Source organism: Hyperolius riggenbachi, chromosome 3, assembly GCF_040937935.1.
Source record: "Hyperolius riggenbachi isolate aHypRig1 chromosome 3, aHypRig1.pri, whole genome shotgun sequence".
In the NCBI taxonomy this organism is placed as follows: Eukaryota; Metazoa; Chordata; class Amphibia; order Anura; family Hyperoliidae; genus Hyperolius; species Hyperolius riggenbachi.
The window spans coordinates 114,803,847-114,814,261 of NC_090648.1; the positions used below are offsets into that span (position 1 = coordinate 114,803,847).

The 10,415-nt window shown below is 45.4% G+C and overlaps 1 long non-coding RNA gene across 1 annotated transcript in view; it reads left to right on the forward strand.

Annotated features, from left to right (window-relative positions):
- The window catches only part of LOC137562963 (uncharacterized), a 155,079-nt gene extending 149,009 nt beyond the window's left edge, over positions 1–6,070 (forward strand). The window contains exons 4-5 of the long non-coding RNA XR_011030225.1: positions 3,022–3,137; positions 5,910–6,070. This is a non-coding gene — a long non-coding RNA (uncharacterized lncRNA). The remainder of the gene's footprint in view (positions 1–3,021; positions 3,138–5,909) is intronic.
- Positions 6,071–10,415: the final 4,345 nt, after the last annotated feature.

The following is a 10,415-nucleotide window of genomic DNA, read 5'->3' on the forward strand; positions in this document are numbered from 1 at the left end:
CCTATCCTCCACTCTCCCCACCCTAACCTGTCCTAATCTTGCTGCAGCTCAGTATCACCAAATTCTCTCATCAGCCCTAGAGAAAGCTGCTCCACCAATATTCCGCCGCAACCGACCCCCTAACCGCCAGCCCTGGCGCACTACCCATACTCGCAACCTCCAGAGGGAAACACGCGCCACTGAACGAAAATGGCGGAAAACTCGACTAAACCAGGATTTCCTACAGTACAAGACTAACCTGCAGCAGTTCCACACTGCCCTTGCTCATGCGAAGCAGGAATACTTTACCAAGCTCATCGGAGCACAAGCTTCCAATCCCCGGCGTCTTTTTAGCACCTTCAACTCCCTGCTTAAACCCACACCCCCACCTTCTGTTTCCTCCCTCTCTGCCACAGATTTAGCCACCCACTTCACCAACAAAATAGTCTCCATCCGTCAGGAAATATCCAATCTTCACCTCCCACCTGCTCACAACCTACTCCTTCTCCACCCTATCCTCCCCTCACCTCCTTCACTCCTACTACCACTGAGGAGGTCAACCACCTACTGCAGACTTCCCATACCACTACCTCCCCCCTTGACCCTATCCCTTCTGATCTACTTCAGCCTCACTTCACGGATCTGGCCCCAGTCCTCACTACCATGTTTAACCTCTCCCTATCCACAGGCACCTTCCCCTCAGACTTCAAGCAGGCCACTGTACTGCCTCTGCTCAAGAAACCCTCCCTCGACCCCTTGCTACCCTCCAACTACCGCCCGATCTCCCTCCTCCCCTTCGCCTCAAAACTCCTTGAGCGTCTGGTTCACAAACGCCTGACCCAGTACCTCAATGCCAACTCACTACTAGACCCACTGCAATCTGGATTTCGGCCTGCCCACTCAACCGAAACGGCTCTCACCAAAGTGGTCAATGACCTTGCCTTAGCTAAAGCTGAAGGTAAATACACCATTCTCCTCCTCCTTGACCTTTCAGCAGCTTTTGATACAGTAGATCATCCCCTACTCCTCCAGTCCCTCCAATCCATGGGCATTCACGATCTCGCCCTGACCTGGCTTTCATCCTACCTCTCCAACCGCTCCTTCACGACCTCCTTCAATGAGTCCTCGTCCACCCCCAACCACCTCTCAGTGGGAGTCCCCCAAGGCTCGGTCCTTGGCCCCCTACTGTTCTCCCTATACACATCCTCCATTGGCAAGGTTATCTCCTCCATGGGTTTTAACTATCATCTGTATGCAGATGACACCCAAATCTATCTCCACACCCCTGACATATCCACCACTACCATGGACAAGGTCTCCTCCTGCCTATCTGCCATCTCCTCCTGGATGTCCGCTAGGTTCCTAAAACTAAATCTAGACAAAACGGAATTTATGATCTTCCCACCCCGGTCATCCCTGGACCTCCCAGATGTGCAGGTCACTGTTAACCACACTACTATTCACCCTACCTCTCAAGCCCGCTGTCTGGGTGTCACCCTGGACTCCTCACTCTCCTTCACTCCCCACATCCAAAACCTCACAAAGTCCTGCAACTTCCACCTTCGTAACATCTGTAAGATTCGCCCTTTCCTGACCCCTGCCACCACCAAACTCCTCATCCATGCCCTCATAATTTCCCGCCTCGACTACTGCAATGCCCTTCTGTCTGGACTCCCTAAGACCCGAATAGCCCCACTGCAGTCCATCATGAATGCGGCTGCCAGAATTATCCACTCCTCCCATCGCTCCACCAGGGCGGCTCCCCTCCGTGAATCCCTCCACTGGCTTCCTATCCAGTCCAGAATCAGATTCAAGATATTGTGTCTGACCTACAAATCCATCCACAAAACCTGTCCAACCTACATTTCTGATCTTACTCAGAGATACACACCAAGCCGCTCACTCCGCTCCTCCAATGAACTTCGCCTGACCGTCCCCCGCATCACCCAGTCCCATGCACGCCTCCAAGATTTCTCAAGAGCCGCTCCGACACTATGGAACGCCCTACCTCCACCCATTAGGGCAGCCCCCTCCTTCAACACCTTCAAGAAGGCCCTCAAAACTCACCTTTTCACTCTTGCCTACCACCCCTCACAATTGCTCTAAACCCACAGCCGAACTCTGGTCCCCTACCTCTCGTGTCCCTACCTCTCCCTCTAGATTGTAAGCCTTTGGGCAGGGTCCTCACTCCTTTTGTGTCCTACCTGATCATGCACCTCTATTACTGTGCACCCATGCTATGCATTTGAGTGAACCTAACTTGCCTAACTCTATGCTCCCATCCAGTGACTGACTAAGCATTACCTTGTACTCATACTGTGCTGTGTGATCTGGTTTTCTTGTATTCCTGTATTGTCATATTGCTGTTTGTCACCCCTAAATATTGTCTGTAACCTAAATTAATGTCCAGCGCTGCGTAATATGTTGGCGCTTTATAAATACAACAAATAAATAAATAAAATAAATAACTGTCAATGAGTTTGTTCTTCATTACATGTAGTATTCTGATGGTGCTTAATGGCCTATCAAGAGTCTATACTGTACTTCCCGATCAGTATCCATCGTGAGCACATGCCTCATTGTTCAATCCTGTTAACATTCATGGCTTTGTTATAGTCAGCTGCACAGGGATTTGTATTAATTTTGTATTAATATGCTGCTTCATGCAATATTAAGTGAGTTTCCTTTTGTTCTTTGATAATGGTTCTGTGGTGCAATGAGTTATCTCATTTACTCCTTTTGTTTAATCTCCCTTTCCCTCCCTCAACCAATCACAACAGGAATTAAAACTCATATTACCATATGTACATTTCCATGTATTTCTCTACAGGAGGCATCCTCTATCTTTGTGATTTAATTATTATCATTTCTAATGTTCTTGCTTTAACCTTGACTATGTATAATAATAAGCACCAACGCATAACTCACAAATCATTATTTTTGGTTCCTAACAGAGTTGATTCTAGCACCAACATTTTAACATCAGAGCCAATTTCTATAGATTGTTAATTTCACTAACCCCTGTTTCTTACTCTGTTCTAGGCTTGCCGCGTACCCAGGCCCGGATTTACCTCAGAGGAGCCTATAGGCACAGATGTCCTGGCACCTTAGACTTCACCCTTTAGGAACCTACAGACCCCCGCTGAAACGCACCGCAAGTATGCTGGCTGGCTCAGCCTTCACTCCTCCCTTACTTCCCTTGTCCGTCATACTTAGCTACAGGTGCCTAAAGGTAGCTAGAGGTATCCCCAAGTATAAGTTAGCTAAAGAAACCTCAGTATTAATTAGCTAAAGGTGCCCCTGACTGAAGGGGTTCTTATCAGTGGAATGCCAAGTAAGTAACTTCTCATTTACACTCTCATCAGGACTTTGCATAGAGAAGGATGGAGCGATGCACTCGGGGAGCCGCCGTTCCATCATCAGGCGCCTGTAGGCATGTGCCTACAGTGCCTTATGGTTAATCCAGCCCTGCGTGTACCCCATACTCAGTACTCACTACAGTGATCCTCAAATCTAAGGTCTTGTCCACCAACATCCTCTCAGTCAGGTGGAACCACTTCCGCTCCGATTGCCGCCCCAACCTCTCCCCCTCTCACAACCCACGGTAGCACATTCTCCTCATGCTGCTTCCAGATCACCATACCTCTGTTGCATTACTGAGGAAGCCACAGCCAACAGATATACTATGTTGGAGGGCAGTAAATGCAAAGCAATGGCTTCCCTCTAATCAGTGGCGAGGGAACAGAATGAGTGGTATTAATCAGGGGTGTAGCTAGAAACAATGGGGCACAGTAGCAAAATTTCTCCCACACAATACGGGCTGCAGATATTGCTGCCTCCTGAATTACACCATTTGAATCGTGATTTGGGCTCCGTCTATTGCCGGTGCCTAAATCACTCAGTAAGTGCCGCTATAAATACATATTTTATACAGGCATACATGCAAAAAGGGCACCCAAAGCTGATAATAGAAAGTCGGTACCTTTACTGATATTGGACTCTTTAGCTGTGCTAATAACAATAGTCAAATATTGCTAAATCATACCGATATTTTGCTACAGCTAAACCTAACCCTATTCTCACACAGAACCCTCCCTCTATTGCTGCCTAACCCTAACTGACACCCCTCTGCTGATGCCTATCCCTAACCTTCCCCCTCCATTCCCTACCCTTAACCCTGTCCCCATGCCTAACCTTAACTATCCCTTTTTCATGCCTAACCTTTACTGCCCCCCATGCCTAACTTTATCAACCCCCCTCCCCCCCACTGCAAGCCTAACCTTAACAGCTTCCCTCCCACCGCAAATCCGCAACAAAAAACAAAATCTTGGGCGGAGACTTTTTGTAGCCGCATTTTTATTAGCGGGCAGCTTCCGGCACCCACATTTCTGCACATAAGTGATATTTTTGTGGGTGCCTATGGCGGCGCCCAAACGTCCGTGGTGCTTCCATCATGCAGTGTGTAAACCCCAAACCCAGTATAACTGCAGATTATGGAGTTCCTTAGAAAAACAGTGATGAGACCCCACAGCATTCATCCCCCATCCCTCGTGGCGACCCCCACAGCATAAGAAGCTCATCTGTCAGGGATCATATAAAAGGTTCGGCAATCCCCCCCACACCAGTGCAGCTTCCATGATTTCCTCCATCTGTAGCAAGTGGGCACCACAACATCTGCTCTGGTGGGAGGGGTGGTAGTTGACCCTGGACCCGGAGCTGCTCCCCAGTAGTTATGCCACTGGTACCATTATTTCTATCCCTTAGTACACCCACTGACAGACTTTCCTCTGAGTCTAGCCATTAACGGTCGCAAGAAAGTCCATCTATGTTATCTTTGTATACATAGCTAAACATCAGAGATACAAAATAAGAGATCAGGTCTACTTTCTTTTCCAGCCAGTGGCATAGCAATCGAAGATGCAGAGGTTGCGACCGCATCGGGACCTCTAAACCAGTGGGGTCCACCAGGAGCCCTCTTCCATCCATCTTATTAGCTTTTCATTTGGTGCTATGCTGCTAATGAACATCTCTATATATGCATTGCATCATTGAATCCTTAACAAACGGTTTCCTTCCACCTCTCTGACACTGCAGCTGTCCTTGGTAGGTTTTGGGACTTATCAATAGAGTGCTTGGGGCCCCATGTAAAACTTGCACTGGGGTCCCAAGCTCCTTAGTTACGCTACTGTTTCCAGCTAAACCTCTTTTATCTCAAGGTGATGAAAACATGTCACTGAAGCATATAAACAACTGTAAGCCGAGCAGTCTAGAATGGATTGTCAAACACAATCCCAGTCACTGCTGTGCAGCCTCTATGTTCCCAGATAATATAATGCAGCCAGCCAGTCCATCAGTGAAGCCAAGCAGACAACCAGTGCCCAGGCCTCAGACATCACAAGCTATGCAGGGTGAAGACCACAGGCCTATCTGTGTGCAGCCCTGCTATTGTAATGGCACATCTTCCATTTGTCCTTTCTGATTATAACATCTGGCGATGTGCGCTCTTATTAAAGCAGACAGATTTCTGCCGAAGAAAGCGTAAACACAGCTCTGAGTTCACACTTAACTCGTGCTCGTGTCAAAGCAGAATACGCTGTGGGGCGAGCCTCCCCCGGCAGCATGCATTGCCCCCTCCCCCCCTACAAACCTGTATAATTGCTAAAGCTTTCTGTGCAAGACTCTGTAATGAGATGGGAGATATTGAAACTGATGGGAAATATTTTTTAAGTGTGGAACATATTTCAGCTCAGTTTTTGGCAGCCCGTGAAAGGGGGTAGAGGGAGTCAGCTGCTGCGAATGTGCCTACCATTCTGCTTTCAAGAGCTTCTCTCTCTGTTTGTGTACCCAAGAAGTGAACGTCATTTGCATTCCACAGTGGGAGCAGAATTCTAATCCTTTCTTTTCGCTTAATTAAATCTTTCTTGTTTCAGATAAGAGTGGAGCTTTGATCCTGCGGCAACAGATGGTCAGTTTATCTTGGACGCAAGGCTGATAATCAAGCATTGCTTTATAACGGATGAAATTTGTCTTCCCTTTTTTTTTCAATTTACTTTGTGCTAATAGTGTGAAATTAATATTTTCTTCAGTGGAATCGGGAAGCCCGCATCAGGTTTTGATGGTAAAATTAAAGCAAATCGGAATTGAAAATAAACCGTTTGAGATATTTAATTGTATGTGTAATAATAATGGTAAAAGGAGCATTAGGGTCCTTTCACTCTATGCTTGTTGCATTGCGCATCCTGAGAAATATGATTGCAATGTACCAGTGTTATAAAGTCGCATTGCCATGCATGCAGCACTTTAAAAGTATGCTTCACTGCAACTGTAAAAGCGTATGCCGTACTCTAAATGCACAGAATGCGGTAAGTTATTCCGCTGGAAACTGATGTACTGCACCGCTGATGCATAGATGCGAATGAACCAACAAATATTTTCTGAATTGAAAAGAAATGTTCGAGATATTTTAATTGTACAGTATGTGCAGTAATAATGGTAAAAAGAGCATTAGGGTCCTTTCACACTATGCTCATTGCGTTGCTCATCCTAAGAAATACAATTGCAATGGACCGGTGCTAAAAAGTCACATTGCCAATTCGCTATACATACAGGGGTTGATTCACTATCACTATAGCTCCCCTTACTGCACGCTTAGCTTGCCTTATCAGGGTTAATGTGCCTTATCAGAGTTAATGTGCCTTATCAGAGTTAGCGTGCCTTATCAGAGTTAGCATGCCTTATCAGAGTAGCATAGCGAGCACTACAAACTTATGCCTGCTAATTGGCAATGGCGAGAGCTCCACTCATCCTGCCCTGAGCCCCTGCGGGTCCAATCACTTTAAAGGACATTAACCCAGCACTTTGATTGGTCCAGTAGGCTGCCTGTCACTTGACAGTTAACTTGACAGTCAACCTATTGGGCCAATCAAAGTACGGGGATAACGTCCTTTAAAGCAGTGTTTCTCAACATTTTATTGGTACTGTATGTACCCCTTTTACAACCATGTACTCACCAAGTACCCCCTAGCATAGCAAACATTATCACAAGTACCTGACAAAAATATATTTAATCGTAGTACATGATAATTGGTTCTAAACAATTTCCAAACATTTGCTACTGCTTTTAATTTGCTAAAATACTAATTTGGTTTTGTTTAAATACGATGTATTATTTAATAAAACTCTACATTTGTTATTCTTGTTTAAGTATATCGAGCCCGAGTTCCCCCTGGAACCATTAGAAGTACCCTCTAGCACAGGCTACTGACAGTGGACATCTGTTTTTTGTTTTTATAGCCAAATTGCATCGTCTACAACTTCTTGGTATCATGTCATTGCTTGTTGAATAATACGAGAACTCTAGTGATTTTTACATCCCACCCACTGTTGGCTGTCACATACAGGGTGCAATCCAATTCATGCTTTCTCCTAAGTTTTTCTCTTGGGTAATATTTTCACATCTTATTAATAAAATGCCTTTTAAGTCCCCAGCAAAACAGAAAATACTCAGAATAATTCTGACAGTACTTTTTTCGCCTACTTTTTGATACTTTTTTGCTTGCAGGGTACTGAAAAGTTATTGTAAAAAGAAGTTGAAAAATTATTTCCTAGGAGAAAACTAAGGAGAAAAAGTTCATTGCATATGGACCAAAGTGTACTGGATCACACAAGTGATCTAACAGCACCAATGATGATAGAAGAAGGATAACGCCGGGCATGGGTTGATGACGGCCCGATACACAGAGCAAAACTGTAATGATCTGCTCTGCTGTCTGCACAGGCAGACAGCTTTTTGACCATTTTTTAGGTCTGAGTACTGCAGGTCCCTGGAAAAGAGACCTGTCTTCATTCTGCAAGTTTCAGAGTTGCTGTTCTGGTTAGGAATTTGCATCCACTTGTCATGCAAATTGCTTAGCTGCTTCCTTTGATGGCTTGCAGTATAAATACCATTTCCTCCCAGAATTCCTTGCTGGTCATGATGGTTTGTTCCTGCTAACTTTCCAGGAGTTTCAGCCCCTCTGCTGATTGTTGGCGAAGATTCTAGTGTAGTTAATTGCTGGGGAGTGCATCTTGCATTCTCTATAGTGCAGTCAGGCTTTGTATTATTTGTACTGTTTATGCCTGTGCTGTTTTGTCTGGTCCCTGCGATTGTACTGTCGCTTGCGGCGGTTGGCAGTAAATTGTTTGGTCTCGTTCCTAGATCGCATTTGCCCTGGCGGTAGTGGCGGTGGATCTTCTTTGTCTGTCTTGGAGTATAACCTTAGCTGCGGTTGCTACTGGTTACTCCTTTAGTCTGTCTTGTTCAGCACAACGCTTGCTGTTGTCTGGTGGAAGGCAACCGATTAGCAAGCGTTCGCGTTAGTTGTCTGTTGTCTTTGTTGGGTTCATTTGTTAGTCGGGGTTGGCGCGTTTTGTCTCTGTTGCGCTTCTCGTGCGGAGACCGCGCCATTAATGTGTTTTGTCGCTGTTGCGCTTCTCGTGCGGCGACTGCGTTTAGCTAGTGCGTTTGTTATTTTCCTTGGCGTTCTGATCATTATTGTTTGCTGTGTCTTTCTTACTACACCTATGCTCTGCCTTTACTCAGTCTTGTGCCGCTATTAGCAATCGCCATTCTTGTGATTGCTTTCCCACTTGGTTTTTGCTGTTGTGTGTTCACCGTCGCCAGGTGGCGACTAGATTGGTGGACAGACGTACATTCTGTCTCTGTACTCACTCTCTCTCATTAGGGGCTATCTCGTACAATTCCTATCTGGCATCTGTGGCAATGCAGAGGGGTTATTCCTCTGTACTCCACAGCTCCATCTGCCGGTGGGAATTCCCCTCTACAGGTGCATTGCACCAAAGCTGGGTTCTGTTATTCAAACGCTTGTGGAGGATTTCCGCAGTGTCGGTGCACATCTTGTGCGCTGACCACGGAGATAATTCCACAATCCTTACAAAAACGACCCTTCTCCAATGAGAAATTGATGAGACAGTGACCAATACTCTGTCTCGATAGACTTCAGCAGATTTATTTTGCACGGTAGTTGAGCTGCAAGCATAGTACTGCACGATGCAGTGCAACGTAACTCAGCCATTCATCTACCACTGCTCTTCCCCATCCCCATGCCATGTACAGAAAATTTACACGACTATTCACACTATAGATCTATAAATCACACAAAATTGATTAAAACTGAATAGATTAGACACACTGAGAGAAAATAGATTTGTTCAAAGTGATTGAATCAGCTAGAAAAATCAATCAATAAGGCCTGGGACCAACTTGAGCGCTTTTGACTGCATTTTTGGATCGCCACCTATCGTCTGAGATTCCAAAAAGCACTTTGACAATTATTTATAGAGAAAAAGTATGTCATGGAGCCCATTTGAGTGATTTCGATTAGGGCAATTGCAGGTCCTGCATCACTTTGGGAATGGGAGCGCTTGCACTTCAATACCAAAGATACTAGCTTTTGAAGTGCTTTTCAAAAGCGATTTTGCAGGGATTTGAGTGTGTCCCAATGTCCGGCTTCTGTCTGTAGCCCTGCCTCCTAGCACAAGAGGTCACGGGCACTGCTCTAATTGGCGCTAGAGAAGTACCTATGGCCTCTTCTGCTAAGGGGGTGGGGCTACGGGGGAACGACATACATTGGGACACCCGGTAAGTATATTAAACTTTATTCACACAGCAAATCGGAAACGTCTTACAGTGTACTGTACATCACTTCCAAAAGCACAGGAATCGCAAAGGCAATCGCTATGGGGATCGCCGCACAAAGTGATTGTGCGATTTCAAAGCACAGTAGGGATCCCCACTGACTCCCAGGCCTAAGAGTATGACCAGCTCAGGTTAAAACATAATAGATTCCTTTATTTTAGTCTTATCAACCCACTGACTAACTGATTCCACTTGTTGCTTGCCGATGAAGTTAAAAACTTCACCTCAGCACCTTAATATGTAAATGGGTCATATTTGCCTATTGTGTATTCTGCCGCTGGATACGATACATCTACTTTCGACCTGTTGTCATGGCAATGGATTGGGATGGCTGCCAACTTTGAAGTTAAAATGTTGTTCCTGTTGCGTTTCAGTGTTCTGGGCAAAATGCTGAAGGGTGAAAAAAACGAGTATCGTTCTTCCTCGGTCACTAAATATATAACTCATTCTGCCGTACATTTCCCACCTCGGGCTACATAGAATTAAAAATGAGATCCTTCGAAACTTTCTGGATCAACCCACATGCCAAGACGATTCTCTCCGTGCTCACGAAGTATGATCTCTCCTCTGTTCATGGCTCTATAGTCTATAAATAATGTGATAATAAATGAGCAGATGTACAGGGTGCCTATTCCAGACCTCTGATTCATATTTATTAATAGAAAAGTGCACAGCTGAATAATGAAAATGTGAACCCTAAAGCTTGTTCTATATTAAGGAACTAGCGATAGCTATATTC